The sequence below is a fragment of the Leptopilina heterotoma genome, unplaced genomic scaffold, assembly GCF_015476425.1.
Source record: "Leptopilina heterotoma isolate Lh14 unplaced genomic scaffold, ASM1547642v1 Lhet_114, whole genome shotgun sequence".
Classification (NCBI taxonomy): domain Eukaryota; kingdom Metazoa; phylum Arthropoda; class Insecta; order Hymenoptera; family Figitidae; genus Leptopilina; species Leptopilina heterotoma.
The window spans coordinates 985,792-1,006,073 of NW_025110833.1; the positions used below are offsets into that span (position 1 = coordinate 985,792).

Sequence of the window (20,282 nt, forward strand, 5' to 3'; positions counted from 1 at the left end):
CATTACAAAAATAGAAGCAACAATTATTATTCAGATTTCTTTTTATACTTAGGATCATTTACAGAGGTAGTAAAAAAATTGTTGACCTTTGAACGTCCCTAGATTTTTTTAAATTCTACTGTTTTTTAATTAATATCAACTACTGTATATTATTGAAAGCAATAATTAATGTTTATAATATTTTTTTATTCTCATAAACATATGCTTAGTTTGTAACAAATTCTTGGAAGTAGGAATTTAATTTAACAATTTATATATTTCTGAAATAACGAACTAGAATTTTTTTACAGAGATATATTATTTTCTTAATTATCAATGAAGAGCGAACGAAAGAAGAACAGGACGCAAGAAGACACCCCAGCGTGGTTGAAAGTCACTAGAAATTCTGCGGAAAATGGAATATTTAGCTCTCTTTGTATTAGATAACTTTCTCCAAGTGCAAAAAATGTTTGTTATTTAGCTAGGGAGTTTGAAACCAAAAAATGAAATATATTAGCTAGGTAAATAGCAATCTAAGTAGTTTAAATATTATAAAAAATAATTTTAACACAAGAGACTTCAACATCTAGCATCAACTCATATCATTATGGGGTAAGTCAAAAAAATAACTTTATTTTTCTTTCTCTTGTTTTACCTGCACCCAGAAAAAAGTTTTATTTCCTATTTATAATAAAATTTTAACTTTATTTTTTACTTATTGTTTATAATTTTTTGCACCAATAATTTAAAAAAAAATTTAATATAGTACTATAAGTAATCCGATATTTAAATCAGGTAAATCTTTTTTTCTGCGTATAAGTAAACTTTAAAAATTACTAAAAATAAGAATTATAAATAAAAATGTTACGTAAAGTAAATAGTAAAATTAAAAAGATAAAATTTTAAAATTTGTGGAATTTTAAAAGAAAAATGTGAAATTAAAAAAAAACTTTTTTAAATTTTAATAATATAAAAGTGATTAGTATAAAATAAAAAAGAGAATAAATAAACATGTTTTTGCCTAATTATGAATGTAACATTTTACAAGTTAACGACCCTTAGCATTGTTATTATAATCTTTTTTGTGTTACAATAAAATTTCTTCTTAATTTTAATTTTAAACTCAGTTTAAAATAACATTTTAAGATAAAGTTTTTTTACTTAAATATAAAGTTAGGAAAAATGAAAAAAGTTATATTAAATATGAAAAGATATAATTTAGAGATAGTTTTGACAAAAATTGATTTATTTTTCATACAAAAGATAAAATTTTTCTTCTTAAAATTCGAATGGAAAATTATTGAAAATTTTGAAAATCATTGTTTTGAATATTTAGCCGACGACCTTTTAATAATATTGAGGATTAGAAAGAGAAGTCAATTCCTCTTTGTAAACAAGAAAGATAACGACTCTGAACATTGTTGGGAAAATTTGTTTTCCTTCTGTCTTTGTCTATCGTTTCTTCAACGACAATAATGGTACGAAAGGAAAATTCATTAAATTAACAAAATAATAAAGAAAAATAGAATGCTAAGAAATTAAAATTTTTAAATTATAATTATTTATAATCGACAACACTTTTTCGAAGAAAGAAATTCTTTAATTTTCCATTCGTCTTTGATAAATTCTGAGTAAGTTCTATAAATTATTTCAACAATTTTTTTTAATATTATGGAAATTGTTTTCGTCAATGTTTATTTAAATTAATAGTTGATTTTAAAGAAAAAAACTTTACCTGCAACAGCTACAAGTTATACTGCTTTTTAGTGGATTTCCATGTAGTAATTAAAAATAATACTGTTTTACAAATTTAATTACAAAATATTTTAATTTCTATTTTTATGAAAAATGATATTTAATTTATTTACATAGAAATTAATTTAAAATAATTATTTTTCCAGTTTTGGCGTCAACTTAAGCAACATTCTTCGTTCTGAAAAGGAGGGGTATCACCTGAAATGCAGAGGGGTAAGTAAAACAAATACGAATATTTTATTTTCCATTCTTTATTTCTTCTCCAAAAAACTTACCATTTAATTCTTACAATCTTTTTTCTTACTTCATTCTTTTTTTCGAAACTAAAATTCTTTAAAATCATTTTTAAAATTTTTTTGCTCCTTCCTAAAAAAAATAATTTTTCTCTTTATTTACCAGTTTAATCTGCATCTCAGTTTCTTGCAGGGAAAACGCACTTCCGCTTATTCTCTGAGGAGTAGGACAATTTCTCCCACAAGTAGCAGAAATTGTTTTACTCTTGGCGAAAAATATGAAGTGATCGTGTCTTTCCCTGGAAGGAACGACTTGTTTTTTCTCCTTTCTATTTATCAATTCATCAAATTTCCCATTTAATTTTAAACGCACTTCACTTATTCTTGGGAGTAGGACAATTTCTTCCAGCAGTGGCTGGAATTGTTTTACGCCTTAAAAATAAGAGGAAGTGATCATCTTATTTCTTTCTCTTTGTATTTTTTCACTTCAGTCTCCTCTAGGGAAAACGCATTTTGCTTATTCTCTGGAGAATAGGACAGTTTCTCTCACTACTGGTAGAAATTGGGTTATTCCTGTCGAATAAGACGAAAATGTCGTTTTCTTTCCCTGGAGGACCGACTAGTTTTTCCAACTCAGTCGTTCACTGTCTCTTTGGTGAACGACTGGGTTAACTATTCTCTCAACTATCTTTTTTCTTCTATCTTTTTTTTTGCTCATGTCTTCCTATTTTTTCTGTCTTTTAAGTCTCCCCTAGGGAAAACGCACTTTACTTATTCTCTGGGCAGTGGGGCAATATCTAAATTAGTAGAAATCGCTTCACTCCTGGCGAATAAGGCAAAGTGTCGTCTTCTTTCCCTGAGGGACCGACTTCTCTGTCCAGCTGATGTCACCTCTCCTTTGGAGGGACTTAGTCTCCCCTAGGGAAAACGCGCTTCTCTTACTCCCTAGGGAGTAGGGCAACTTCTTCCCCCCAAGTAAAAGTTGCCCTTTGGGAGTAAGATGAAGTGTCGTCTCTTTCCCTGGGGGATCGGCTAGTCTCTGTTGACCAATGGAGAGCAAACATCAGTCCCTCCCTTCCTTTTGGTGGAAAAGACTTGCAACAAGTCTTCTTTCCGAAGAAAGTCTTTCCACCAACTCAATCCTTCACAGACTCCCTAGTGAAGGACTTGAGAATTACCTCCTTCCCTTTACTTCCCTTACCTTTCCCAGGGGAGAGTGTGACGATTTTCTCTCCCCACTTGGGAAACGAAGTCGTCCTCAAGGAGAGAAGTTGCCGACTTCACTCTCCTTGAGTAGGAAGGGAGAAAAGTCGGAAATCCTCCTCAGAAAGGGGATGGCGACTTTCTCAATTCCAGAAGAAGTCGAACGGGTAAGAAGGTCACTGTGAATACCGACCTCTAGAGATAAAAAAAAATTGACGTACACCCCCCTCTTTTTCTGTCTCAAGGAAAGAAGTTGTGGTGCTTCTCTCCTTGACTTCGACTTCTACTGAGAAGTGGAAAGACTCGGTCATTTCCAACTTCCCTACTCGAGGAGATCGAAGTCGGAAACTCTCTCCTCGAGGACGACTTTGGTTTCTCCCAAGTGGGGGAGATTTATCCCAAGTGAAAGAGAAAGTCGTTAAACTCTCCCACTTAGGAAACGACTTCTTTTTCTCCCTAGGGAGAGAGAGAAGTCGCCAACTTCCTCTTTTCTATCCCCTCCATTTCCTACTTCTCCTCCCACCAACAGAGAACTAACTCTCCATTGAAAGAGTAGGAAAGAGAGGGGATAGAAAAATTGGAAAGAGTAGAAAAAAGGAGGGGAGGTTCAGGAACTAAGGTTGGAAAGTGTTGGGAGGAAAATTCGATTATTTAAATCAATCAGAAGTATTTTAGCCATAATAATACAGCATTAATTTCAATTAGTTTTAATCGAAGTCAATGATGTATAATTATGACTGTTGTTCCTTCTAACTGATTCAAATTTATAAATAAATATCATAAGGAATGAAGAGGAATTGAAGTTTCTTACTGGAAGACATTTTCAATTCTCCTTCTTCCTTAATTTTTCTCAACAAAAATAAAAGTACGTGAACTTTATGCGTGCCGTTCAAATAACAATAAAATTCTAGCTATTTACCTGTTAATTGAAGGGCTACATAGAATAAGGGGACGAACGCGAGGCTTGGAAGGTATTACCAGAATATTACCAGTCAGGTAGCAGTGACAAGCCCTGAGCCGCTCGCTGCTACCTGTCTGATATTATCCCTTTCAACCACGCGTTCGTCGTTTTATTGCAGCCAGCTCTTCAATTACTAAACTTCGTCTACTTTCTGTTTTCTAGATGGTTCAAGTCTGATGCTACCTTTGGATCGACAACAGTTATTCTGCGTTAATTTAACAAGAAAAAAAAATTTCAGGAAAATGTATTTTTTAAGAAGTAAAATAAAAGTTTTTTTATAAAATCAAATGTATTTTTATTTTTAAGAATTAAGAATTGTACCAACAAAAAAAACCTTTGTATATATAATTTTACAAATTTTTTTCTTTGTTTTAAGAAATAGTAAATCATAAATAAATATCAAGTAAATAATAATAGTACATTATGCAACAAGGGGGGTAAGTCCGAGTTTATGTGCCGAGGTTACCTCCCACACGGAGAGAAAAATTTTATTCAAACCAAATATATTTTATTTTAGTTAAATAAACTTATATTTATCTCAGAAGCAACTTTCAAATAAAAATTTTATTCGACGTTAATAAAATATATTTGAAACAAATAAAAAGTCTAGTTGGTTCTGAGCCAAATATATCTTTTCTCTGGATGCATGTTGCATACTTTACATTATGCAACAAAGGCGTATTATAATCACTTTATGCTACCTGTGCCGGTGCATGCTAAGTTCTCCCATATAACTCACTGGTCAATACCATTATAACCCTAGGGTCATAATGGGTACTTTATTGACCTGCGAGCGGTCAATAAAGGTACAGCAGCTAGATAAAGTGACCATAATACGCTTAAGTTGCATTAGAAATGTGAATTTAAAATTAATACACAATTAAAAAACGAATAAATTAATAAAGAAATTAAGGAAAAAGTTAAAGGAAGAAATAAATAACAAATTTAATTATGAAAATGGAATTATTTAAATTAATTATTAAAATTTAAGAACAGAATATTTTAACTTAAAAATTTGAAAAAAATTTGTAAAATATAACTTACAAGAAGGTTTAGTACTATTTTTTGCAATTTCGGGAAATCTTTTTTTTGGCACGACGAAAGTACGCACTAATTTTTTTGTCAATAAAAATATATAATCTACTATGAATTTTTAATATTTCTAAAAATTGAGAAAATGATATTTCAATTTTTTTAAACTTCGGAATATTACATTTTTATAATTATTTTTAAATTTTTAAATGCGACTAATTGAAATGTTGTAAACTTATAGATTAACTTTCGTTTTAATTGACGGTTTTTTTTTGTCAATCGTTGTTAGACAACCTGTTTAAATTAAATTAAAAAAGAGAAAGTATATTTTTAAATTATAAATCAAATGAAATTATTAATGTAATTTATAATTTTAAATGGAAGATTTCTCAATTTTTAGAAGCATGTGTCATTGGTGCACAATAAATACTAACTACTCTTTAAACTAAAACCTACACCCAGCTGTCGCTTTATTAAAAGCAGATTCTTTAAGTATTGTTATTTATAAAATTATATGTCGAATTTTTATATAATTCTGATAATGAATTTTTTTCATTCAAGACAATAGGTTTCATTTGATTCAAATTCAGAGAGAGATTTAAAAAATTTTTTTAAAGTAAAGAGTAAAGCAATTAGTAATTTAAGAGTAATTAAATAAAACATTTACTGGGTGTAGGATAAGATAAAGAATAAAATATTATTTTTGACTTACCCCTTAATTTTGAGATAAAGTCGACGTCGGATGATGAATCCTCTTGAAGAATAAAAAATTTTGTTTTCTGCTTAAAACTACTTACATACTTTGATAATTTCCTACCTAATACAATTGCACTTTTTTAGTTTCAAAATCCTTATCTAAGTAATAATATTTCCTAATACAATAAAAGCTAAATACTTAATGAGATATCGAAGATTTTTAAAACATTTTTTAATCACGCGATGGTGTCTTCTTTTGACTCTTGATTCGTTGTCGACTTCACAAAATGAATTTTCAAACAAACCTTGTTATTATTTTGTCTTAGATTTCATTTAAAAGTTAATAAAGTAATTCTTTATGCTACTACTAATTAGGGAGGCAACTTTGTATTTTTGTCAAGACAAAAATGTAAAATATGTAAATATTTAATATCAATCAATAAATATTAATTTTAAGTAGCAGGAAAAGGTTAATTTCTTCCTTTCCTTATAATTAAAAAAATATCTTTGTGAAAATACTAAATATAAGAGAGTCAACAGTTATCAGTTTGCAAAAATGACATTCATTCGTGTCAACCGAATTCTTTCTATCTAATTAAGTACCCTTCAGGGTGTGTGATTCACCATAGATGAATCCAATACCCATCGTGGACCCTTCAGGGAGCATTGGTCTCAGGTGACTTCCTAAACGCCGTTTTCAAATATTTTTGTAACAAAGGAGATAATTGACACCGTGAACAACAGATTATACCATTACAAAAAGAACGCCAAATTCGGTTGCTTTAAACCAATCTTTAATGTTTACTAAGTTTTCGAACTACTTTGTTATTAGAACAAATTTCGAATTCTTCAACTGTTAATTATTTTTTATTTCTCTCCAACTATGTTCTCATTTTTTTATTTTGAGGATAGGATGTAATGAAAGACGGTTATTTACTTAATATGGCCCGTACCTGATCAAAAGTATCCAGCATTTTATTACTTCTTATTTTTTAACTACTTTTTTCTTCTTCAATTAGTATTTTTCTTTAATTATCTTTTATTTAACAACTTTATGTATTTAACGGCTTCTTTTATTTTTAATATTTCCTTGAAGGGGCGTGCTATTTATTCAACATTGCCCATATCTACTTAAAGGGTCAACATCATCAACTGCTTTTTTATTTCTAAGATACCAATTTTACTTCAATTTTTTTTATTTTTTATCCTTATGTATTCAACAATTTTTTCTTATTTCGACCATTTCCATGAAGGGATGTTCTATTAGGATATGTGTGCCATTTAGTTAATTTGTTCAGTATCTGCTTAAAGCTTCAAACTCGTTAACTATTTTTTATTACTTTATCTATTCTTTATTTTTGTTTAAGTAGTTTACATTTTTGATCGGTAGCGTTAGACATGGTTTCTTCCGAACGGATCCACGCTTTGCACAGTGCCAAGGTAGATCTCAACTGCCCAGGCGCTAATATCCTACGACTGACACGTCCAGAAAGCCCGCTGGAGAGATAAGTCTTAACCACATCCACATCCTCCCGATTTGTTTTCTCGGGTCTTAATTCTGCTCAATGAATGACTTTCTTAATGTCAATCGTCAATTGAATCTAAATAACTCTGATTTCGAAGTTATTTTAAGGTGAAAATCTGTTGACTCACTTATTTAGTAAAATAGTATAAATTTAAGTTTAATTCTTTTTCTTTGTTTACTCATGTTTTTTTTGCAAGTTAATTTGAGCTTTTCATTTTATGGCAAGTTTTAGATTTAGCACATTTTTGAAATACTTGCATATTTTACAGTAATGTCTGAGCTACTTATCCAAAGTAGTGTCGGAACAACGGTCTTTCTTAAGGAAAACAGGATGCAGAAAACGTCGAACTTTCTACGAGACAAAACCGATTGATTTTCGCAAAGAAATTCCTTTACCGATTGTTATTGATTTTTATAGTCTATTTTAAGGGGACACCTAAGTCACCTAAAAACAATGCAAAAAGAGTCAACTTTCGGTACACTTTTCTCGAAAACTATTATTCCAATTGCGTTCGCCCTTTTTTCATTCGATTACAAATATAATCAATTATATGAATAAGAAGTTATACGACGTTATCTTTAATAGAAACTTTTTTATGAATATTTATACCAAAAGCAAAATAAAAATCCCATTTTCTCTCATTTATTGACTCATATCTCCGTTTGTACAACTCAAAATGATGTTAAACTTCTTATTCGTATTCTTGGAACCTTACTGAACAAAGTAAAAAAAATTAAAAATCGGTTTAGTAGATTCGGAGAAAAGTGTACCGAAAGTTTAAAAATTGGAAAAAAACAATTTTTACAGGAGACACGAAAAAAGAAAAAATACTAAAAACTCATGGTATTCAGAATCATGTAATCAGATTATTTTAACTCTTCAGAAAAAGTTTTAAAAAGTCTTGTTCTATTCCTAATTGAGTCTACTTTTAGAAAATCACATAAAAAAAAATCGATTTTTTTGTCATTTTTCTACTTAGGTGTCCCCTTAACTGTACCAGAAAATTACCGTCATTTCTCAATAAACTCTTTAGCGTTCTAAATATTTTTATAAACTCTTAAACCTCAGAGTAAATTATCAAGTTTTTTATGCATTTTGTATTTTTATATATTAAATTACAGGAATCAAGTGAGTCAAAAGATTCATCATTAAATGAATCATGCTGAGTTCCCTGACTACCAAGTTTAACGAGTATATTGGGAATGTTCATAAACTTTGTGTGACTGCTCAATTCATAACCAGTCAAGGATGTACCAACGGATGTTCATGAGCTTGCGTCACGGTCTAATTCCAAACCCCTCGTTCTAACCAATTGACTCTTTTTACATCAATCGAATATAAGCTAAAAGTAATCTAATTGTTTTAAGAGAATGCTTTTGACTCACTCTCTTCTCGTAATATTCTTTAATTACTTTCATCAATAATACCCTACTAATATTAATCTACAATAATTATAAGTTCTGAGCTTGTTATTAATACATTTTACAGAAACTTTGATTTTAGAATCTCATATTTGATATTAAATTTATCATTGATAAAATTAAGTATAAATTTTAATTGAAACGTATACTTTGACTGTTCCTTTGAGGGCTTGGTTAGCCTTAGGAACTTATTTTTTTAAATAAATAAAATATAGGATATATTTAACTTATTCCCTTATTTGTTGAACAAAGGAAGATGATGGTTATCAGTCTGAATATATTTGTGGGAAAAAAAGATAACAAATTTTAGTAAGGTTAAGTCTCAATTTAAATGGTTCAGTATAGTTCATGGATGTTTCAATGCTTTAATCCTAAGCAATCGCATGAAAACTCAAAAGATTCCCTAAAACCTGATTAAATCATGGTGGCACAATTTTAGTTTTTGTTGTACAAAAGGAAAAAAAGTTATTCGCAACAAAAGAATTTATACCACCTATTTTCTATGATATTAAGGAAAAATTAAGGGATTGTAATTTTTTACATTGTGCTTGAAAACAAAAATGACATTTAGTTCAGGTATCACAGCGGTAATAATTATTATTAGATAAAGTTAAAAGCAAAAGTACAATTTCTTTAATAATTCTATCTTTAAATGTATTTATATATATATTATTTTGATTTTACAAGAAATGTATAGTTAATTCATTTTAGTATTTCTGTTTTATTTTTGTTTTTTATGCAAAGTATTAATATCTTTTACTGTATATTTTTTCAATAGTACACTTTTTCAAAGTGTAATGTTTTTTTTAATTTTGTATAAATTTATAAAAAATGACCTTAAGAATAAATATAAACAAATGGGATGTTGGATAGCCGCTGTAATACCTAAAAATTAGAAATAAATAAATATATAAATTAAAAACTCACAGTAATAATATTCCTGTTCGAAAGATGATAATTCGTCCTTCGTTCGTTGTTCGATTCCTTTCGCTTCTTTCTTGTCCTCTTGCGTCACTAATTATTTTTATTTATTTATCAAATACATAAATTTTAAAGTTATTATCGAAACAATATTACATAGTTCGCAGCACAATAATAATAATCACGAAATAATAATTTTACAACAAAAAATCGCCGTTAATTTTTTAATTACATTTTATAATAATATAACTTGATAATGTCCTAATTCCTTTCCTCTTCTTATGAAGAATATGATGTTGAAAACATAACTGAAAAACATATATTAAGGTATAATTAGAAAAAAAGAATAAGTACGAACTCAGTTCGTGTTGAACGCTAAATAACTTTATTATACATTATCGGAAAAATAAGTATTTTATAAAAAGTCTAATCTAAAGCTATTCTACAGTGTCAAAAAAAATCCTCAATTTTTTGAGAACTCAGAACATGTCCCTGAGTATGAAAAAAATTATGAACTATAGTTATTGTTTATAAAACTGTACAGCAGTTAACATTAATGTCAGAAAAATAAAAATTTTATTAAAGTCTAATTTAAGGCAAATAAATCTACGGCAATAAAAAATATTTACTATTGTTATAAAACTCAGAGTATGAACCTTAACCTTGAGTAAAAAAAATTATAAACAATAAGTAAATATTGTTATAAAATGGACAGCAGTTGACATTAATGATCTGAAAAATGGGAATTTTATTTAGAAGTTTAATTTAAATAGGCAATTTAAGAGGGTTTAAAACGTCAACTATTTTTTTACAAACTCAGTGAATGTTCCTGAGTATGCAAAAAATGTTAAAATTATTTCTTTTAATAAATTACATCAGTTGAAATTAATATCTAAAAAATTATAATTTAATAATAAAATCTAATTTAAAGAAATTCTAGGGGGGGGGGTTGAAAGTAACAACAATTTTTTTACAAACTCAATAAATATTCCTAAGTATGAGTAAATAATAGCTATCGTTCATGAAAGAGTACAGCTTGAGTAATTTTTTATTGGAAATATTTTTTAATAAATTTTAAATTGCTATTATAAAGAAATACTCTACTAAAATGAACAATATAATTATGAGATATAATAAAATATATTTTTATTAAAAAAGAATATGTTTTTTTATTTCATAAATAATTGATAACCAATAGTAAGCATTGTTAAAAAAATTATTATACAAAAAATCGTTTTTTAATATTTAATTTTTGAATAAGTATATAAATTATTAATTAAAATATTTAAAATAGTGTATCAATGAAATAAAAAAAAATAATATATAAAATAATTTTAATAATTGGAATTACAAATATCTAATAATTAGAAATTGTTTATTAAAAAGAAATATATTTTTTGCTACTTACTCATTAAATTAGAGATGACCGAAAATTGAAGGAAAATTCCTCTTTTTGAAATTGTTTTGCTGTTCAGAGAATTCTTGAATATCCTATTCAAATGAAAAAGTGAATTTAAATATTTTTATTTGAGCTATTAGAAATATATAATTTTATTTTTTGGCGAAATAAAACTTTTCCTCATCAAAGGAGATCGTTGAACTGCGACGTTATGTCAAACTTATGGTAGAAGGGGAAATTTTTCCAGGAATGAAAGAATAGAAGGGGAAAGAGCTCAATTTCAATTTTGTACTTTTATTGTCCTCAAAAAGAAGATAGACAAGGACGGAAAGAAAACAACTTTTATTAACAATAGTCATGGTCGTTATCTTTTTTATAATAGGGGATTAACTTTTCTTTGTAATTCTGAATAATTTTAACATCGACTAAATATTCAATTTATGTATTCTCAAAATTTTCAGTAATTTTCCACTCAAATTTTATATTACGAAAATAAAAATTGTAAAAATGAAATAAAATAGTATGTCTTACATTAAAAAGAAGGAAAAATTTATGCTGATTACTTTTTTTTGTTTTTCTAATTCAATAATAATTATTAATTAAAATTTTTAATAACTTATATTTATTTTTTTGTCTATAATTACAAAACTTTTAATTTTATTTATTGCTCAATTTTTATTTATTTTTAATAATGATTTTTAAATTGAAATTAATAATAAATAATGAATAATGATTTTTAAATCGAAATTAATAATAAATAATAAATAATAAATAATGGAAATAAAAATTAATACATTTTTTTAGATAATATTTAAAATTTGAATTTTCAAAAAATTTTATTTGCCGCACAAAACAAATTTTCTAACAACAAAGATAACACCCAAATATTCTTATTTACAATAGGGGATTGACTTTTTTATGACTCGGAATTATTGAATAGTTTCTCGATTAATATAAAAATAATAATTTTCAACTAAAATTTTATTAGAAAAAAATTGAAATTACTGAAAAAAGTATAAAATTTTTGCAATGAAAATTAGTAAACATTTTAATAATTTGTTTTTAATAAGAACTGACTATTTTAAAAGTTTTAATTTTTACTTTTTTTATTTTAAATGTTTTATACTTTTCAAATTAAAAGTGAATAATTATCTAATATCATTTTTAGTTTCGGGACAATGTGTTAAAAAATAATTTTTAGATTTAAATAAAACATTTTTTTGAGTGTGTGAAGTACTAATATTGATATTTCATAGACTTACCCCTTATTGCGTCTTCTATTTCCTCCTCTTGTCGTCTTTATATCACTTCAAAAAATATTGGAAATAATTTTCGCTTGCCTAAAGTCACCTACTTAGTTTTCCACATTCCTATCTACACGGAAAAAAAGAAATTAGCAGCAGCAGTAAACAGATGTTTGCTGTGAAATCTTTGAAAATTAGCTACCATAGCTAAGAAGTTTGCAGTGGCAGCGAACATGTTAGCTGTTTCTCAGATCTGCAGCCAATTTCGTACCACAATTCGATGTCTTCTTAGGCCACACTATTCCGCTTTTGTTCTCCCACCGATGCCTCTCAAGAAAGAGTATGTCTCTGCAAAAAAATTTTTTTAACTTAATCATATCAGTAAAAAAAATTTAAATTTTATATCCATAATTTTTTCTATAAAAATTTATTTCTTTACATAAAGAAATTTTTAATTTCCTATTCAATTGCTAACTACTAATTAATAATAAATAGCACATAACTTTATCATACAAAAAACTATTTAATTTATGCATAAATAATAAATTTATTAATAAAATTAATTATTCAATAGGCTAATTAAAAAAGAATCTAAGCTGGTAAAAAAAATGTACTCTATTTTTTCCCAAACTCAGAATATGATTCTGAGTTAGAAAAAAAATTATAAACAATAACTTTTGTTCATAAAAAAGTACAGCAGTTGACATTAATGTTTTAAAAATAGGAATTTAATTAAAAAGGCTGATTTATAAAGAATCTAAGCTGGTAAAAAATGTCATCAATTTTTTCCAAACTAAGAATATGATTGAGTTAGCAAAAAATGATAAACAATAGCTTTTGTTTATAAAAATGTACAGCAGTTGACATTAATGTCTTAAAAATGGGAATTTAATTAAAAAGGCTAATTTAAAAAGAATCTAACCTAGTAACAAATGTCAAGAATTTTTTTCCAAACTCAGAATATGATCCTGAGTTAGAAAAAAATTATTAACAATATCTTCCGTTTATAAAAATGTACAGCAGTTGACATTAATGTTTTAAAAATTGGAATTTAATTAAAAAGGTTAATTTAAAAAAAATTTAAGCTAGTAAAAAATGTCCTCTATTTTTTCACATACTCAAAACTTAATCCTAAATTAGAAAAAATATAAAGAACAGCTTTTGTTTTTAAAAATGTACAGCAGTTGACATTGATGTTTTAAAAATTGGAATTTAATTAAAAAGGTTAATTTAAAAAAAATCTAAGCTAGTAAAAAATGTCCTCTATTTTTTCCAAACTCAAAACTTAATCCTAAATTAGAAAAAATATAAAGAACAGCTTCTGTTTATGAAAATGTACAGCAGTTGACATTGATGTTTTAAAAATTGGAATTTAATTAAAAAGGTTAATTTAAAAAAAATGTAAGCTAGTAAAAAATGTCCTCTATTTTTTCACATACTTAAAACTTAATCCTAAATTAGAAAAAATATTAAGAACAGCTTTTGTTTTTAAAAATGTATAGCAGTTGACATTAATCTTTTAAAAATGGGAATTAAATTAAAAAGGTTACTTAAAAAATTTGAGCTAATAAAAAATGTCCTCTATTATTTTACAAACTCAGAACTTAATCCTGAGTTAGAAAAAATTATAAGGAGCAGCTTTTGATTTTAAAAATGTACAGCAGTTGACATTAATTTTTTAAAAATGTAAAATTTAATTAAAAAGGCTAATATAAAAAAAGTCTAAGCTGGTAGAAAATTTCCTTTATTTTTTTCCAAACTCAGAACTTTATCCTGAGTTAGAAAAAAATTATAAACAATAGCTTCTGTTTATGAAAATGTACAGCAGTTGACATTGATGTTTTAAAAATGGGAGGATGCTACTACCTAAAAATTGAAATAAAATTCTGTATTCTTCAGGATTGAGTAGGGCTCAGTCCCTACTAGAACTCTGGTGATTTTCAGATGATTAGAAATTGTTAAATTTGGAAGAAGTAAATTTTTATTTTCGTTTATACTAAATTTTGATTGTCTCATGGCGTTCGGGTGGACCTGCTACTACTTAAAAATTAAAATAAGATTCTCTATTCTTCAGGATTGTGTAGAGCTCTGTCCGTACTAGAACTCTGGTGATTTCTAGATGATTACTATTAGAATTATTAAATTTTGAGGAAATAAATTTTTATTTTCTTTTTATCAAGTTTTGATTGATTGTCTATAGACCGTAAAAAGGGGGAAAGGAGAGTTGGAGAAATTTGGAGGAATAAAAATGTGTTGTTAGGGGGATTAAGATTTTAAAAGATCAAAAAGAGTATATGCTTAGTATTGAAAATAAAAAATAGATTGTAATTAATTTCGCGTTAAGAATAACGTTAATGATTTTTTAACTCAACAGATAATTTTTCTGTTTGTTGTTTGTAATAAACGAAAATGTATTATTTATATTTTGTCGACTAACCTTTCATATTCAGTGCAAGAATCTTGCCATAAAGTTGACTCAGGATGTTCATATTTTTCTTGTAGTATGAAAATTTTTTCTTGCTTGATGCTAACCGTATCTTATTTTGCTAATTTCATAGCTAAAATAATTGCATTTTTTAATTACAAAATCCTTAGCTACATAATTTAAAGTACAATTTTAGAGAATTACTTCACGATGAAGACAAACAATTGAAAATATACAAATATTCGTAATTCTCAGTTAACTATATTCCTAATACCATAGGTAGCAAAGCATTAAATTTTATTATTAAGATCATCTAGGCGATCGTAAATTTCACTTAGATGTCCAGTGTTATTTTGTCTATCCATCTCTCGTCGATGAATGTTAAAAATAAAATAGAAAAAAATTTCTCTGCAAAAAAATTCATTTTTTAGGATAAGAAGAAATAAAATAAATTGTTAAAAGTACCTAGTCTATTTATCCAGAGTTTTGTTTTATTTTCTTTATAATAAAATAAGTTTTAATTTATTGCATTTATTTTTATTTCGTTTTATATTAAACTTATTAATAAACCGTCAAGTAAAAAATAATTTAAATAGGTTGTGGCTACATTATTGTGAGCGAAAAAAATTTTTATTTTTATTTACTGTAATTTCTAAACTAATTGATTTAATTCAACGAACAAGGTATTATTTTAATTTCAATATTTAATAAAAATTAAATTTTTTGGTACTCACTTATTTATCAAAGGCAACAGGAGAATTTCACAAAAAGTTTTCTCTTTCTCAAATGGTTTCTATATTAGAAAATTGTGCTGCTTCTTCTCCGATTGATGAAAGTCCGAGGAATTAATTCACCAACACTGTTTAAAAAATTTAACAAAAATTTAGTTGTTCAGTAAATAATACTTTATTTCTAGCAAGTTACACTTCAAAAGGAAAGTCAATGATTGTGAGACTATGGAAAACTTACAAGAGTAGAAGGAGAAATTAGTCAACAAAATAAGAAAGAGAAGGGGAAAGGGCTCAATTTTCTTTTCGAAATTTTATTGTCGTTCGAAGGTAGACAAGAACAGAGATTAAACAACCTCTATTAACAATGCCGAAGATCGTTATCACCCTTGTTTACAATATAGGACTAATAAAATTTCTCTTGAATTCTCAATTATTTGAATGTCGTTAAATTATTAAAATTATTTATTTCAAAAAATTTTCAACAATTTACTATTAAAATATTTTTATAAAGAAATAAAAATTACTCAATAAAATTAAAATATACTAAAATTTCACATAAAAATTTTTTACTGATCTCTATTTTTATATACTAATTAAACAATTTTTTAAATGATATTTTATGCTTTTTTATTTGCAATTATAATTACAAGCTCTTTATTTTTAAATTGTATTTAAACTGCATTTATTTCATTAATACGAATTTAATTAATAAAAAACTTTTTTTTTAAGATTTTTTTTCTGAACCAATAATATTTCAAAACAAAAATTCTAATGAATTTTTAACAGTAATTCTCAATTGCAATTTAAGAAAGAGAAAACAAATTTCAAACTTGTATATTAAGGTGATTCATCCAATAGAATGCAAACCTCTAATTAATTAATATTTCAATAACTAATTGCTTTTGAAAATTAATAATTCTTCCAAAAAATTTTAATAATAATAAAATTTTAATTTTCTAAAAGTTAATTGATTATTTTTTTAGTGTCTGCAAATTCTTTGGATTAACGTTTTTAAATAAAAATTTATATGAACTTTGTTTACTAATAATTCAAAAAGTAACTAAAAATGTAACAACTATTTTTTAAATCTAGTTTTAATAATTAGTATAATTATGTAAATAAATTATTAGGTATAATACTCTCCAAAAATGAATTAGTAGAAAAATACTAATTAACATTATAACCTTCAACAAATGTGCCGTATTCTAATTAGTAGAAAATAACTAATTATTACTAAAAAAACTAATTTAACAGTCAAATTTGAATAATTATTCATAAAAAAATTATTTAAATTTTTGTTAGACATAAATCTGCTAATTTTTCAAACATTTAGAATAACCTAAAAATTACATTAACTAGTGAATTAGTAATTTTTTACTAATAGTTATTCAGAACTGTAACTTTTTCGCTTAATAAACCAATCGGTGCTGTTAAATTGGTCAAACGTGAATAATCACGTGGCATTGGAAAAAATTTTCAGTACACGATTCAAATAAAACATTTCTCTTAGTTAAGGTAGTACGCTCGTGATCGCACTTTTCTATAGAATTTCATAAAATTTGAAATCAGAATAGTTAATAACAAGATCTATGTATTTGCAAAATATTAAAAAAATTGACCGTTTCTAAAACAAGATATTTAAGTTCAAAGTTTGTTATTTAACATGGTTAACCTATGAAAAGTGCATGTAAACGGCACATTTCTTCTAATAACTTCTAAAATTTTCTATAGATTGTTTTAAAAAACTAATATATTATAAATGAATGTTTGAGAAATTTATAACAAAAAGATTTAACAATATTAACCGTTTCAGTTAAAAGATATAATATAATATAATATTCTAACCTGACTAGTATACTTGTGTGTGAGTGTGCCTGTACATAGGGCTGACTATGTATTCAGTACAGTCCAAGCAAAAATATGCTACAGTAACTGCACCATACTATAGCATTTTATTAAAATTTACTTTTGAAAGTGACTGTCGCGAGCGTACTACCTTAAGAAACAATATTTTTTGACTTACCCCTTAACTCCTTGTTTCCTTTTTCTTTATTATCTTGAAATCAATAATTCAAAGTTCGACATTTTTTTCTGTATTTTACTGACTACTGCTTCATTTCCGACCTCTCTCATAAGACTGCGTTGTATTCTGTCACTGAAAAATAAATTATTAATATTAATTAGACAAGAGTAAAATTTTGATTTTATTGATAATTTTTTAATGATAAAATCTTATTTACATAATAGAATTAATATCGTTTATTAATTATTATTACCTAGGATGATAATGTTAAATTAATTTTTTTTCATCTATTCTTATGGGTTTATATCATAAAGCGAGTCTAAACTTGTTTTGTCGCAAGGATATAAACATAGAACTATATGAATAGAGGACGCGAGACATGAAAACACATTAGGTCGATAGAAAGAGACAACTAGTGTACTTAACGTCCCCTCTTGTGTCGTTGTTTTTCAACGCATGCGCGACTTCTTCTTCTTGGTTCAAGTCTCTTAAAGAGCGCATGCGTCGACTTTATACTGGCGTATTCCGTATACGGGACGCATGATTATTCCCAAAATGTCATTTTTCTGAAATGTCATTTTACCGAACTGCACTTTTGCGAATAGTCATTTTTGCGAAAAACCAATTTTTCGAAATGTCACTGTTGCGAATTGTCATTTTTGCGAAAAGCTATTTTTGCGAATTGTCATTTTTGCGAATGGCCATTTTTACGAATTGTCAATTTTCCGAAAAGTCATTTTTGCGAATAGCCATTTTTACGATTTGTCAATTTTTCGAAAACTTTTTTTTGCGAATTGTCATTTTTACGAAAAGACATTTTTGCGAAATGTTATTTTTGCGAATCGACATTTTTACGAATTGTCAATTTTCCGAAAAGTCATTTTTGCGAATCGACATTTTTACGAATTGTCAATTTTTCGAAAAGTCATTTTTGCGAATTGCCATTTTTGCGAATTGTCATTTTTGCGAAAAATACAATAGTGAATTTATAGATACCTACAATTTTCTATTGTATTTTTCGCAAAAATGACTTTTCGGAAAATTGACAATTCGTAAAAATGTCGATTCGTAAAAATGACAATTCGCAAAAATGACAATTCGTAAAAATGGCAATTCGCAAAAATGACTTTTCGGAAAGTTGACAATTCGTAAAAGTGGCGATTCGCAAAAATGACAATTCGCAAAAGTGATATTTCGCAAAATTGTCTTTTCGCAAAAATGAGTATTCGCAAAAGTGCAGTTCGGTAAAATGACATTTCGGAAAAATGACATTTAGGGAATAATCATGCGCCCCCCGTATACAGGTAAATGCTTATATGTCGTCTTTTCAGTTTGCATACTTTTCTAAAAACTAGCATTTCTGTTATAATCTTATTAGTTCGTGGCTAACATTATAGTAAAAAATTTCCCTGAATTAATAACATTATGATAGAAAGATTATGCTTTTTAAATAGGTGTACAAATCGGAAGGACAGCATAGAAGCATTTACTTGTGTATCGACATCATCTTTACTATTATCATCATCATCATCATTATTTTTACCATCTTTTCTCTTATCATCATCTACACGATTATTATCATCTTTATCAATATCATTTTCATAAAATCATCTTCATTATATGTATCACCATCATAATCAACTACATCAGCATTAACCAATTTCATAATTCTATTCAAACTTTTTCCTTCAAAAAACAAAGAACTTTTTATTCAAAAATGTCGGCTTTTATTTGCGGTAGATTTCAAAATCCAATTTGTCCCATATAAAGAGAATGAAATGGTAAAGATAATTTTAATATTTGTCTCCGTTGAGTGAGTGTAGCTTTCCTCTCTACTTATGCATTAGAGATTTAAGCAAATTCAGGGATGCACTAGTATTCGTCCACTGCTCTTTTGCACTGGTTTTTGAGGGATTCATGGCGAATAAATTGGGTGAACTTGAGAAGGGATGGGAGAGAGTTGGGAGGGGGAGATTTGTGCAGGATTCGTATGAAATTTAAATGTATGCTGAAAAGCACTCGGCTTCAACTGTCGTCGTCGTTGTTGTGACGGCAGTGGTGGACATATCGTTGTTGGTTCTTCGCCCACTTTATAGAGTATATACATATACACAATATACATATATATATATATATATATATATATATATATATATATATAAATTTATATAGAATAGCATATAGAATGTGTTAGTAAGTCGCAAAACGGAGAATGAGAATCATCCTCTCCGGAGGAAAAAAGCCAACGTTCTTGCTATGCACCCACTCACACAAGCCCCCTCATTAGCAGATCTGCATGTCTCAGTCCCCAATTATCCCGTCTCTCAACCCATCTTTCTCCCCCCCCCCTCCCACCGTCATTCCCTTCGGTTATTCTGTTTTCCCTTCGAAATTCCCAGGTAGGTGGCTAATATAATATAACAGAGTTCATTTCGTGCCAATTTGCATGTACCGCTGGCTAATTCAGCCAAATTGAATTTGTCGCCGCCTTTCTGGTCGCACGTGCCCTGTCGTCTACATGGACAAAAGGAGAGACAGGAGAAAATGCATTTTTTTAACTCGCGCGCGCCCTCTTAACTTTCTCTTTTTCACTCACTTTGCCTCCTTTCTACATTATGAAACTGAGTCTCTTTTTTTCTCTTTGAGAAAAGGACACTTCACTCTTCCTCTTCCTCTCTGTATTTCCTTCACTTTTCTCTTCTTTCGCTCTTCCTCATTGTGTCTTTCTTTCTC

At 27.4% G+C, this 20,282-nt stretch overlaps 2 long non-coding RNA genes across 2 annotated transcripts in view; both read right to left on the minus strand.

Annotated features, from left to right (window-relative positions):
* Positions 1-11,174: 11,174 nt before the first annotated feature.
* LOC122508302 lies at positions 11,175-14,909 on the minus strand. Its single transcript, XR_006302213.1, has 3 exons — positions 14,808-14,909; positions 12,389-12,718; positions 11,175-11,218 (listed from the first exon to the last, which is right to left on the minus strand). It is a non-coding gene; the product is annotated as an uncharacterized LOC122508302 (long non-coding RNA).
* A 645-nt stretch (positions 14,910-15,554) lies between these two features.
* LOC122508381 overlaps positions 15,555-20,282 on the minus strand; it is a 57,857-nt gene continuing 53,129 nt past the window's right edge. The window contains exons 3-4 of the long non-coding RNA XR_006302228.1: positions 17,550-17,681; positions 15,555-15,654 (exon numbers count right to left, since the gene is read on the minus strand). This is a non-coding gene — a long non-coding RNA (uncharacterized LOC122508381). The remainder of the gene's footprint in view (positions 15,655-17,549; positions 17,682-20,282) is intronic.